The sequence below is a fragment of the Nicotiana tabacum genome, chromosome 2 (genome assembly GCF_000715075.1).
Source record: "Nicotiana tabacum cultivar K326 chromosome 2, ASM71507v2, whole genome shotgun sequence".
Taxonomy (NCBI): domain Eukaryota; kingdom Viridiplantae; phylum Streptophyta; class Magnoliopsida; order Solanales; family Solanaceae; genus Nicotiana; species Nicotiana tabacum.
In genome coordinates this window covers 107,538,434-107,552,275 of record NC_134081.1, presented here as the reverse complement: position 1 = coordinate 107,552,275, position 13,842 = coordinate 107,538,434, and positions in this window count along the sequence as shown.

The window sequence follows — 13,842 nt, the reverse complement described above, 5'->3', positions numbered from 1 at the left end:
GTCAGTTTCGTTAGCTCCGTTGGGTGATTTTGGACTTAGGGGCATGTCCGAACTGTGAATTTGAGGTCTGTAGCTAATTTAGGCTTGAAATGGCGAAAGTAGAATTTTTGGGGAGTTTGGCCGGGGGTTGACTTTTTGATATCAGGATCGGATTCTAATTTCGAAAGTTGGAGTAGGTCTGTAATGTTGAATATGACTTGTGTGCAAAATTTGAGGTCAATCGAACGTGGTTCGGTATGATTCGGCATCGTTTGTAGAATTTAAAAATTTTGAAGTTCATTAAGTTTGGATTGGAGAGTGATTCGTGCTTTTTATGTTATTTGAGGTAGTTTGAGGATTCGACTAAGTTCGTATAGTGTTTTGGGACTTGATGGTATGTTTGGTTGAGGTCCCGGGGGCCTCGGGTGAGTTTCGGGTGGTTAACGGATTATTTTTGGACTTTGGTTGATGGCTGATATTTGCTGGTGTATATATTTCTAGTTTCCTCTTACGCGTTCGCGGGAGGAGCCTCGCATTCGCGAAGGGTTAATGTGAGCTGGGAAGATTTTATTCTTCGCGACGCGAACGCGAAGGTGTGGTCTGCGTGTGCATCGCGAACGCGTGAGTGGTGTCGCATTCGCGAAGAAAGTGAGGCAGTTGGGGATCCTAGGACATTGGTCAACACGTTCGCGAGGTATGGGCCGCGTTTGCGATGAGTTGAGCTTGTAAAGCTTCACGTTCGCGAAGCGTTGATCGTCTTCGTGAAGAGTAAACGGGGAGACAATCTGAGTTGGGCTACGCGAACGCGAGAGCACGGTCGCGTTCGCGAAGAAGGAAATCTAGGCAGACAATATTAATTTCAAAAATGAGGGTTTGAACCCATTTTTTATATTTTGAGCTAGAGAACACAGAATTGGGCGATTCTTGAAGGGATTTTTGTGGAGTTGATTGGGGTAAGTGATTCCTACTAGGTTTTGGTTAAATCCCATGATTTCATCTTTAATTTTGTCAGCTAATTTGTGATTTAGGGTGAGAAATTAGGAAAAAAGAGGAAGAACTCATGAGTTAGAATTTTGAGGTTTTGGATGAGATTTTGTTATCGGAATTGAGTAATTTTGGTATGGTTAGGCTCGTGAGTTAATGGGATTTCGGATTTTGTGACTTTTGTCGGATTTCGAGACGTGGGCCCGGGGGCCGATTTCGGCTTTTTGGCGTATAATTTCGTGTTTTTCTTGTGGAATTGATTTTTTTAGCTTATATTAATTACATCGTACTGCTTGTGGCTAGATTCGGGCATTTGGAGATTGATTCAATGGGCAAAGGCATTGCGAAATATGATTTTGCGTGATTTGAGATAAGTAACAGTTTTAAATCTGGTCTTGAGGGTATGAAACCTCGGGTTTTGGTATGATGTGACTATTTTGGAGGTGACGCACATGCTAGGTAATGGACGCGTGGACGTTCACCATGGGGGATTGTGACTTGGTCCGTCCCGCGAGACTGTAAAGTCGAATATCCTATGGTTAATTACATGTTATCTATGTGATATAGAAATTTGACTGCAATCATGTTAGAAATCATACTTAGGCTATGTGATAGTACGGTTAGGACCCGCAGAGGTCGCGTACCTGTGAATTATTTGCTAATTGTTGTCTTGACTCAGTCATAGTTTTACTTGTACATCATATCTCAGTCTCTTCTTGATTCCTGTTGATACACTATGTTATTTTATTTGGGCTGATCTTTATGATTTCTTAAGGCCGTGAGACTAGAGAGGTGCATGACTGAGTGAGGCCGAGGGCCTGGTTGTGCGGTATAGATACCGTAGCACTTGAGTTGTCCGTGCGAATCATGATGTTTATACTTAGCACGTGAGTTGTCCGTGCGGATTCTGATATGATACTGTAGCACGTGAGTTATCCGTGCGGATCTTGATATGATACGATAGCACGTGAGTTATCCGTGCAGCACGTGAGTTGTCCGTACAACACGTGAGTTGTCCGTGCGGATTATAGCGCTTGGGCTGTAGGAGCCCCTCCGGAGTCTGCACACCCCCAGTGAGCGTATGTACCTATTGAGTGTGACTACTTAGGGCTGAGAGCCGAGTGATTGAGCTGTTGTGACGAGTTGAGTGTCTGTTGCCCTAAGAGGCTGTACTTGTTTTTCATTTGTTGATACACTTAGTTGCTATCTGTCATTGTTATGGAATTTCTGAAAGATTCTATATACGGATTACCTGCACTGTAACTTTATAAACTGATTTGACTTGAACTGCCGGATTTGAAAGCATGTCTATTCTTTGTTGGAATTACTGAAAATGAACGGTATTTGTATAGCTCATCACTACCTTCTCAGTTCCTTATTTATTTCCGTTACTTGCTGAGTTAGTTGTACTCATACTACACCCTGCACTTCATGTGCAAATCCAGGTGTGTTTGATCATGCAGGTCGTTGAGTTCATACGCGATCGAGTACCAGAGACTATGAGGTAGCTGCCGGCGTACGTAGACCTTGCCTCTCCTTCTATGTTTTTTTTTCTTTCAATCTGTATTGATACTTAGACACTATTTGTATTAGACTGGATATCGAGATGCTCATGACTCAGTGGCACCCCGATATCGGGCTATTTTTTCCGCAGTCAAAAATATAAAGTGGCAAAGTTACGAATGAAATGCTGACACGTGGCATTTCAACTCTAAAATTTATAAAAATGGATTTTTTGCCACAAAAAAAGAAAGAAAGAGAAAACACAACCAACTCAACCAACTACTGATTCCCTCGTCTCCGGCCAACCCAACCAACTCATACCATCATCTCCGGCCGCTCCACCTCTCCCTCAACGCTTGTTGGGACCAAACACACTCACGCAAGTATACGTGGTCGTCAAGTAATAGAGTAGTGAATAGAGTATCATTCCCACGAGGACTTATGATTAACTTTTGACTAATTCAAACTCAAATAGCTTATCAATTCAATCGGTTCCTTATAAAATAGATAATTGTCTAATTTACTACCTAAAGACTATCAAGTAATGAAATACCAGAAATCAACACAACACTTAAATAGTTTTAAATAACAATCAATGGGAGATTATATTCCAGGGTCACGAGTTATTTAACAATCATGTTGCATTCTTAGCTTAAAATAACTAATTGATTTATCTGGATTGTTGGTTCACAGGGTTGATATTACTCATAAGAGTCTGTCGAGTCCTTACTAGCCTATTCAAGCTAACTTAATACCTATATGTCTATGGAATTAAACTTAACAAGAACGCATTTACAATTCCTGTATTGCAACCGAGCAAGGCAATTAGGTATATGTCTATCCCAATTGCGAATCCTTTTCCCTATGCCCGGGTTTAAGAACTTGCTCTATTTAATTCTATATGCAATCTAGAGTTCCCACTTTCGAGTTCAACTCTAGATTCGTAGATAGTATTTCACTGTTAGCTACATAGCAAAATAATTGAAAACAGAATTAAATAAACAACCCAATATGATAAAATCAACTTCGTCAATTTACACTTCAAACATCAACATTCATGTATACCCATGATCCTAGAACAATAGGGTTCTTAGCCACTCATATTCAGGCAATCATCAAAAATTCACAAGAGTGCATAAGAATCAATAAAAGAAAGAGAGAATAGGAACTCAAGACGAATTTTGTGGTTTTACAACTTTGTTGTGCCTTTTTACTCTTCTCCAATATGTTAGATAGCCTAAAAGAGGCGTTTTTAGCTTATATATTGCGTACAAAAGCCGTGGGCCAAAGCTCTCCTATTCCTAGTCCAAATCGGCTTCAGGGATTGATGCTAAGGTGGATGCGACGCATCCACCTCGTCCTCCATTTCAGTTTTGCCTGTGATGGTGGATGCGACGCATCCACCTTGTCCTCTATTTCTCAGTTTTGCATGCGAGGGTGGATGCGACGCATCCACTCCTAGTTCCTCCATCTCAGCTTTGCCCAGGTGCGGATGCTATGGCCGGATGCTATGGGCTGACTTCACTGCAAAGGATGCGCGAAATCTGATCTTTTTCTAGATTGGATGCGACGCATCCAATCTCTCTTCCTCTACCTAGAGCACCTTTTCTTCATATTTTTGCACTCCAAACACCCTAATTCACCACACACAACTCAATTAGTCATAAAACCAATAATTAGACCATGTTGGGCATTTTTAAAGATCAAATAACATCAAGAAGCGGTTAAAACATGGGTAGTCGCATCCAATCTAGTATAGTGAAATACAACTCTTGCTAAATAACTTCACTGCCAATGACCATAATTGGCAAGGAGATGGGGATGCAAGAAGAGCAATTAAACAGAAGTCAGCCGGGTTGATTGAGCTTGATGACTTCTCAGCCATGAGAGCAGATATTGCAAAGCTGGCAAATCAGATGAACCGAATGACAACACAACAAATGCAACATGTACAACGGATGTCTATTTGTTGCGAAATATATGTGGTGACAGTCATATGAGTGACATGTGCCCCACGAATCCTAAATCTATATACCATGTGGGGCAACAAAACAGAGGCCCTATGAATCAACATGCACAATATGGGAACACTTACAATCCAAATTGGAGGAATCATCCTAACTTCTCGTGGGGCGGAAATCAACAGAATCAAAATCAGTATAAGCCTCAAGGAAATTTTAATCAGCCTCAGAAGCCACCCCAACAAATAGAAGAGAGTACGAATGACTTGCTGAAAAAGTTGTTGCTAGACAATCAACAGCTCAGGACCGATTTTAGAAATCTTGAGAGGCAAATGGGGCAGTTAACAGCAAATCAAAATACTAGACCTACAGGTTCTCTTCCCAGTGATACAGAGAAGAACCCTCAAGTTAATGCAGTTACACTTAGAAATGGGAGGGAACTAGAGGAAGTGCCAAAGAAGAGAAAGGAAAAACCTATACCTGAGGGGGAGCTGACACCTAAGGCAATACACGAGTCAAAGGAAAATGATACAAGTTCAGAGCGAATGGAGGCTACAAGGCCACCACCACCTTTCCCCCAGAGATTGCAGAAAAAGAATGATGATCGCATTTTCAACAAATTTCTCTCTATGTTAAGTCAAGTACAATTAAATATTCCATTAGTGGATGTACTTCGTGAAATTCCAAAGTATGCTAAGTACATAAAAGATATAGTAGCTCACAAGAGGAAATTGACTGAGTTCGAGACGGTTGCACTTACTGAGGAGTGCACATCAAGGGTCCAAAACAAGCTTCCCCAAAAGCTTAAGGATCCTGGCAGCTTCACCATTCCAGTGCGAATCGGTAATATTGATGTGGGTCGTGCTCTTTGTGATTTGGGTGCAAGCATAAATCTGATGCCTTTGTCCTTGTTTAAGAAATTGGGTCTGGGAGCTCCGAGACCAACCACTGTGATGTTGCAATTAGCTGATAGGTCCATAGCCTACCCCGAAGGAGTGATTGAAGATGTGCTGTTGCAAATTGGGAAATTTATCTTCCCAGCTGACTTCATTATTCTAGATTTCGAGGCTGATGAACAAGTTCCAATCATATTGGGACGACCTCTCTTGGCTACTAGTGAGGCAATAATTAAAGTGAGGGAAGGGAAAATGATTATGAGGGTGGACAATGAGGAAGCAGTCTTCAATGTCTACAAAGTAATCCAACTTCCCCGCCACTATGAGGAGCTCTCTATGATATCTGTTGTGGAGGTGGATGCGCAACTTCTCGACACGAGTGTATATCTAGAGGACTCTCTAGAAAAAGCAATCATGTTGTTTGATAGCTTGATGATTGATGATGAGGTTAAAAAAATGATGCATATCCTAGATGCATCATGTGCTTACATGCAAGGAATGCACCCGTTTGAGCCCCTGAATAGGCTAAGTGGCCCCAATCCAAAGCTGTCAATTGAAGAAGCTCCAAAATTGGAGCTTAAACCCCTACCCCCTCACCTTCAATATGCTTATTTGGGTAGTTCTGACACTTTACCTGTTATTGTTTCTTCTCACTTGTCTAAATTGCAAGAAGAAAAGCTATTAAGGGTGCTACGTGAGCACAAGCAAGCAATTGGGTGGACAATGTCTGACATTAAAGGCATTAGTCCAGCTTTCTGTATGCACAAAATCCTCATGGAGGACGGACACAAACCAAGTGTAGAGCATCAACGCCGACTAAATCCAATCATGAAAGAAGTGGTAAGAAAAGAAGTGATTAAGTGGCTTGATGCAGGTATTGTATTTCCAATCTCTGATAGTAAATGGGTAAGCCCCGTTCAATGTGTGCCAAAGAAAGGGGGGATGACTGTAGTAGTTAATGAAAATAATGACTTAATTCCTACAAGAACTGTCACTGGATGGAGAATTTGCATAGATTATAGAAAATTGAACAATGCCACCCGGAAAGACCACTTTCCCCTTCCCTTTATTGACCAAATGCTTGATAGGTTAGCTGGCCAGGAATACTACTGTTTCCTGGACGGTTATTCGGGGTATAATCAGATAGCTATAGCCCCAGAGGACCAAGAGAAAACTACATTTACATGTCCTTATGGCACATATGCGTTCAAGAGAATGCCCTTCGGTCTTTGTAATGCACCTGCGACTTTTCAAAGGTGTATGATGGCTATTTTTACTGACATAGTTGAAAGATTTGTAGAAGTATTCATGGACGATTTTTCTGTGTTTGGATGTTCTTTTGATAATTGTTTGATGAACCTTGATAAAGTGCTTGCTTGGTGTAAAGAGACGAACTTGGTGCTAAACTGGGAAAAGTGTCATTTCATGGTACGTGAAGGTATAGCTTTGGGGCACAAGGTGTCAAAAGATGGTCTACAGGTGGATAAAGCAAAGGTGGAGACGATTGAGAAATTACCCACACCGACATCCGTCAAAGGCATTCGCAGTTTCTTGGGTCATGCAGGTTTTTATCGTCGTTTCATTAAAGATTTTTCGAAAATTTCTTCTCCTTTGTGCAGGCTTCTAGAGAAAGATGTCACTTTCAAGTTTGATAATGCATGTCTGAAAGCATTTGAGGAGCTAAAGGGATGATTGGTGACTGCACCAATTATCATTGGCCCTGATTGGGCACAACCATTTGAGTTGATGTGCGATGCAAGTGACATAGCAATCGGAGCGGTTTTGGGGCAAAGGAGGGATAAAATTTTTCACTCCATTTATTATGCGAGCAAAACTATGAATCCAGCTCAGATGAATTATACAGTTACTGAAAAGGAGTTGCTTGCAGTGGTGTAGGTGTTTGACAAGTTCAGATCCTATCTAGTGGGAACCAAAGTCATCGTCTACACAGATCATTCAGCTATCAAATACTTGTTTGAAAAGAAAGATGCCAAGCCGAGGCTAATTCGTTGGGTCCTCCTCTTGCAAGAATTTGACTTAGAGATCCGAGATCGTAAAGGGACAGAAAATCAAATGGCTGATCATTTGTCCAAATTAGAAAGTCGGAACCATGTAGCCGAAGGAGGGTCAATCAAAGAAACATTTCCTGATGAGCAATTATTAGCAGTCACCTCTGGTGAAGCCCCATGGTATGCAGATTATGTGAATTTTATTGCAAGTGGGGTGTCGCCACTAGAATTGACACCTGACAATAGAAGAAGATTCTTACATGATGTAAGGCTCTACATGTGGGATGAGCCATTCTTATATAGGCAGTACGCAGATCAGTTGGTGAGAAGGTGTGTTCCTGAGGAAGAGATGAATGCTATACTGCATGACTGCCATGCTTCGCCATATGGAGGTCATCACGGCGGGGATAGAACCGCCCAAAAAGTGCTACAATCAGGTTTCTATTGGCCAAAATTGTTTAAGGATGCACATGCCTTTGTTAAAAATTGTGATAGATGCCAAAGAACCGGAACTATCATGAGGAAGCACGAGATGCCCTTGCAAAATATTCTGGCAGTAGAGCTTTTTGATGTTTGGAGGATTGATTTCATGGGACCATTACCATGTTCTAATAGGCACAGGTACATCTTGGTGGCAGTCGACTATGTTTCTAAGTGGGTGGAGGCCATTGCTCTTCCTACTAATGACGCAAAGGTAATGGTAAGCTTTGTAAAGAAGCACATCTTCACATGTTTTGGGACTCCAAGAGTGTTGATAAGCGACGGGGGAACTCACTTTTGTAACAAATTGCTGAATAATATTCTTGCAAAATATGGAGTTAAGCACAAGGTTTCCACTGCCTATCATCCCCAAACGAGTGGTCAAGTAGAAGTTTCCAACAGAGAAGTAAAGTAGATTTTGGAAAAAACGGTAAGTAGGAATAGAAAGGACTAGGCCGGGAAGCTGGATAACGCATTATGGGCGTATCGCACTGCATACAAGACCCCCATAGGTACTTCTCCGTATAGGTTGGTTTATGGGAAGGCATGCCATTTGCCCATCGAGCTTGAACACAAAGCATATTGGGCGATTAAAAAGCTAAATATGGAGATGGACTTGGCCGGTGAGAAGAGATTGCTACAACTCAACGAGCTTGATGAGTTTCAATTGCATGCGTATGAAAATGCCAAATTGTATAAAGAAAAGACCAAAAGGTGGCATGATAAGCACATCCAACATCGTGAGTTTGAGCCAGGTTAAGAAGTTCTCTTGTTTAATTCAAGGCTCATCGTGGTTAGTGTGAAACCTCATGGTGTGGTAGAATTGCGTGATACGGGTTCCAATGCGACATTCTTGGTAAATGGACAAAGAGTAAAACACTATTGGGGTAGTGACATTGCACGTCACAAGACCTCGATGGATTTAGTAGAGGCATGAAGAACGTGTTGCGTCGTGCCGCGACGTTTAAATCAGGCGCTTTTTGGGAGGCCACCCAAGTTAGTTAGTTCATTATTTTGTAGGAATTAGATCTTGTATGTATACAAAAAAAAAAACTTGGTCTAGATATGGAAAGCAGAGGGGATGCATCGCATCCCCCTCAGCATGAAAACATTGATGGACTAATTGCTCAAGGCAGTGAAGTCTGTCTATCGCGTCCGTATCGCATCCAACCAATTTTTGGGGAAAGCAGAGGGGATGCGTCGCGTCCAAGCTCGCACGCACAGGTAAGTGCTATATTTGAACACATCTTAGGCCAAAAACAAAATTCAAACATAAGAGCAAACACGACACCCTAACATAAAAAGCCCGTCTTCCTCGTTCTTTCTTTAATCCCAATTGCGACGCATCCAAACGCGACAGGTACGCATCATCTTCTTCATTCTTTCTTTTTCTTCTCTCCTAATTCTCCTCTCTTCCCTCTCTCAATGGTAGCAACAAGTTAGGTTTTGCCAATTTCAAATATCACACATGTGATTAAGAGAGGAACTGAAAAAGCCTGAGGTTTAGGGCTGTCGTTCTTGTTAGTTGTAATGGTTGCGAGATGATAAACTATAATTCCCTTCATCTCGTTAATTTTGGGAGGGTAGTCGCATTACCCAACTGATAGAATGAACTAGGCACAACTGTTGCATATCACATGTTCGACGAATTGACCGTGAGGTAAATTTAAGCGCCGGTGAAGTCTGAGTAACCGAGCAACATTGGTATATGCTTGTGTATAAGTGTGAGGTTGTTTGTGTTGATTGTGTACAGCAATGTTTTGAGCCTATGATATATTGTCTAAATGAATTGAACATCCGGCACATGCTAGACATCTTGAATTATAAAGTGTTACTCGATTTACATTGTGTGAGCGCTATGCGTAATGATATGTCGTGAGAATAAGTGTGGGGTCGAGTGAGGTGCTATGTGCAATTGAACATGGTTAGTGAGCGTCGCTCGGATAAACCTCATATTGGGCATAATGATATCTATATAGCGCAATGCTTAGTTTCATGAAGTATTGAATGGCATGACTCTGCAAATAATTGGAAGTGCAAGCTGTTGCAACTGTTTTAGAGCTGAACTTCACTGTTTTATACGCTAATTGTTGATTTCTTTGCATTGCAGGTAATTAGGTTCGTAAAATGGTAGCAACGAGTAAACCATTCAAGCAACAAGACAAAGATAATAACAAGTAACCACCCAAAAAGCCTGCCGGAAAGGCAGCAGGTGCCCCAAATCCACAGAAAAAAAAAAGGAAGCGGATGGAGAAGGAAAAGGAACTGCAGCCTAGGCAGTTAAGTGATGATTCAGAGCAAGAAGAAGAGGAACCATTAGTCAGGAGGACAGTGAAAAAGGGTATTACAAAAACATCATTAAATCCACCAAGCAAAGGGATAGAGATAAGAGAGCCTGTGACATACCAGAGAAAAGCCTCCAAAAAGAGTGATCCGACTGATAAGGGAAAGGAGAAGATTACTGCAGAATCTGAGTCCGAATCCGATTCGGATAATGACCTTCTACATGTCGACATGAGTGATGAAGATGAGGGTGAACCCATAGACCGAGTTGCTTGGGAGAAGAACTTTGTTAATGAGAAGGCATTCCGAGCCTATAATAAGATACTGGGTTCAAAGAAGTACATTCCAGAAAAGCCGATCAACATTAGAACACTTAAGAAAAAGTACCCAAAGTTTCTAAAATCAATTCGCGAGGTGCAACAATGGGGACCCATCTTGAAGGGTCACGGCAAAGCCAACCTCACTATTGTTAGAGAGCTTTACGCCAATTGGCGTCACGCCAGGGGCAACATTGTGAGAGTACGAGGGGTAGATATTAATGTGTCAGCTGAAGCTCTGAATAATTACTTAGGGGTGCCACACACACTAACAGATGGGTTTGACTCCATATGCAAAACACCAGATTATGCACACATTAAGTCTGTCCTATGCCCCACCAGGAAGGATGCAGATTGGAAGCATGGGAGTATGGAGTACCATTCTATAGCCAAGGAATTCATGAGTGCGTTAGCACGTGTGGCTCTAAATTTCATATGCAACCGCCTGATGCCATGCCAACACAAAACTGATGTCCCTCGTCACCGCGCACTAGTATTGTATGCTCTATTGGAGGGGATACCGCTCAACTTAGGAGCCATCATGCATGATCAAATGCAGCGCACCAGGATGAATTACAAGTGGAGGTTGTTCTTTGCAAATACCCTATCGGCTTTCTTGACAGAGATGGGAGTACTATGGGACAAGGAGAATGACGACATTGAGGCTAAAGCTCCAGGACCATACGATGTCACTCATGTTCTAGAGCCGAACAAGGGAAGGTCTTCTAAGCTCACCATTCAACAGTTATTTGAGCAGATGCAAGCAGATATACAAGAGAACAGGGCTGAGTTGATAGCGACTCGTGTCAAGTTGAGTGCCACCAGGGATGAGTTGAGTCAGACTCGTGCAGATCTAAGCCGAGTCCAGACTGAGCAGGCCAGGATGATGAGGGAGATATCATTACTCCTCAGAGCTCTGGTTCAACATGCAGATATAGACATCTCACAGCTGATTGCATCGTCCACTGCCGGACCATCCACTCATGTTCCTCGTATAGTCCCTGAGGCTCCACACACCAGGCCTACTGAGGTCGCTGGACCACCTGCTACAGTATCAGCTCCAGTTGGTGATGATAGGATAATGACAGCTCTCCCTATGCGTGAGGATGATGTTGTACGGCCGGAGGGGGTCCTAATGAATGCCATGGATGCAGATGCTCTTCCACAGACTGTGGATGAGCCTTCTACCTTGACTTGAGGGAGTTTCTTCTCACCCTACTTTACCTTATTTGTGTGCATTGGGGACAACGCACAGTTCTAAGTGTGGGGTGGGGGTTATTCATATTTTTTGTATGGATGAATGTACTAAACTATTACAATTTGACTGTTGGGGGCTGTAACATTCACTGGATTAATGGCATGTAATAGCAGTAAATTCATCTATATGGAGTAACTCTCAGTTGATTTTTGAAAGTATTAAGTTGATTTTAAAAAATAAAAAATAAAATTTTTTTTTAGAGTAGTAGCCGTAATTAGTAATTTTTTTTTTGTGTAGGTAGTAATAATCCCTTGTGGTTTTTCTTTGTGCATCGGTTCTTTTCCATGGGATGTATTTTGAACCGGGTAGTAAATTATTTTTTTCTTTTAGAATAGATTAGAGTTAGAAAATAAATGGAGGATGAAATATGAGATTCATAGGGGCTCTTGACTTGTTTGATAGTAGCATATTCAGGCTTTGGCATGTGTAGTGCCTTTCCTATGTTTTGAAATTGATCATGAAGCCTTCATATATTGGACAGCATGTTTGTGACACCTATGGCTCATTTACATGACTTATGTTCACTTTGCGCTTAATGCTCAATATCTCGTGGCTCCGTGAATACTTGCATTGTTTGAGAGTCGGAATGTGACCGTCCTTAGCAAGTCATGTGCCATGTGTGGTGAGGTTTTTGTGTAGTCCATGTATTGTACTTGTGTCTAGAACTTGCTCGGTATGTGAGTTGAAGCGAAATTTGAGGTGATGCTCGGTTTGAAAAATGATTTTAGGTTTTCTTTGATCTTTTTGAGCTTATTGCTTATCACAAATAAAATTTATCCCTAGTTAACTATTTTGATCCTAATGACTTTTATTTGGTACCCACATTACAAGCCTATACACTTTTTATTCTTAATTGACATTGTTTTTATCCTTTTACCTCTTAAAGCACTTTAATTGTTAGATGAGCGCTAAAAGAAGTAAAAAAAGGGACTAAGTTGGGGTGACTTTTGAGTGAAACCAATGAAAGGAAGAAAGATGCACTTGTTTTGTAAAATATTACACCCCTAGCGGAAATTGAAAAAGAAAAAAAAAAGAAGAGAAAAATCTGGAAAAAAAAAAAGAAAGAAAGAAAAATATAGATGAATAAATTGTTGTCTTGTTCTTGCTAGTGGGTATGAATTAAAGTAGTGCTTAAAGAAAGAGGAAATATTGTTGGGGGTGATATTATTTGTGAAATTGAAGTGGTGTTGAAGAATTTGCGCTTAAAGTAATTTTGGGATGTATTAAAGTGCTTAGGAGGGTGAGTCACTATTCCTTAAATATATCCCACCTGTCCCTTAGCCCACAGTACAACCATGAAAAAGTCCTAATTGATTTTAGATCGAGTGAGCTTACATTAGTAGAGATTTACATTAAGGGCAAGCCTATGGTACCAATTTCATGCATGTGACTTCTTTGTGAGAGTGAGCGATTTTCTTTGATATATGTGAGTCATTAAAATATATTTGATCAAGAGATTCGAATGTGTAGATTGAACTCGCTCTCTTGTTCTTGTTGTGAGGGCACATGGTTTCACGAGGGATAGGTAACGTTATTAGATTTTTCTATGATGTTGGGTGTTTAAGCCATGAGTGCATAGTGACTTGAGTCGGTTTTTGAGGTTAGGGTTATTGTGAGCATGTTGTCTTTGTTCGAATATGTTTAAAGAAGGGCATAAGTAAAGGGAAGTGTATGTGATGCATAGTCTATATCCTAATTGTTGCAAATAACCATGGTCATAGGTGCAGTGTACTTTGAATGATAAGAGATTAATTTTGTTTCGTCTACTATAGGATGGTTTGTTCGAGGACGAACAAAGGTTTAAGTGTGAGGTAGTGATGTTTGGCATATTTCGATATGTTATTTGATCTTTAAAAATGCCCAACATGGTCTAATTATTGGTTTTATGACTAATTGAGTTGTGTGTAGTGAATTAGGGTATTTGGAGTGCAAAAATATGAAGAAAAGGTGCTCTAGGTAGAGGAAGAGAGATTGGATGCGTCGCATCCAATCTAGAAAAAGATCAGATTTTGCGCACCCTTAGCAGTGAAGTCAGCCCATAGCATCCGCACCTGGGCAAAGCTGAGATGGAGGAACTAGGGGTGGATGCGTCACATCCACCCTCGCATGCAAAACTGAAAAATAGAGGACAAGGTGGATGCGTCGCATCCACCCTCGCAGGCAAAATTGAAA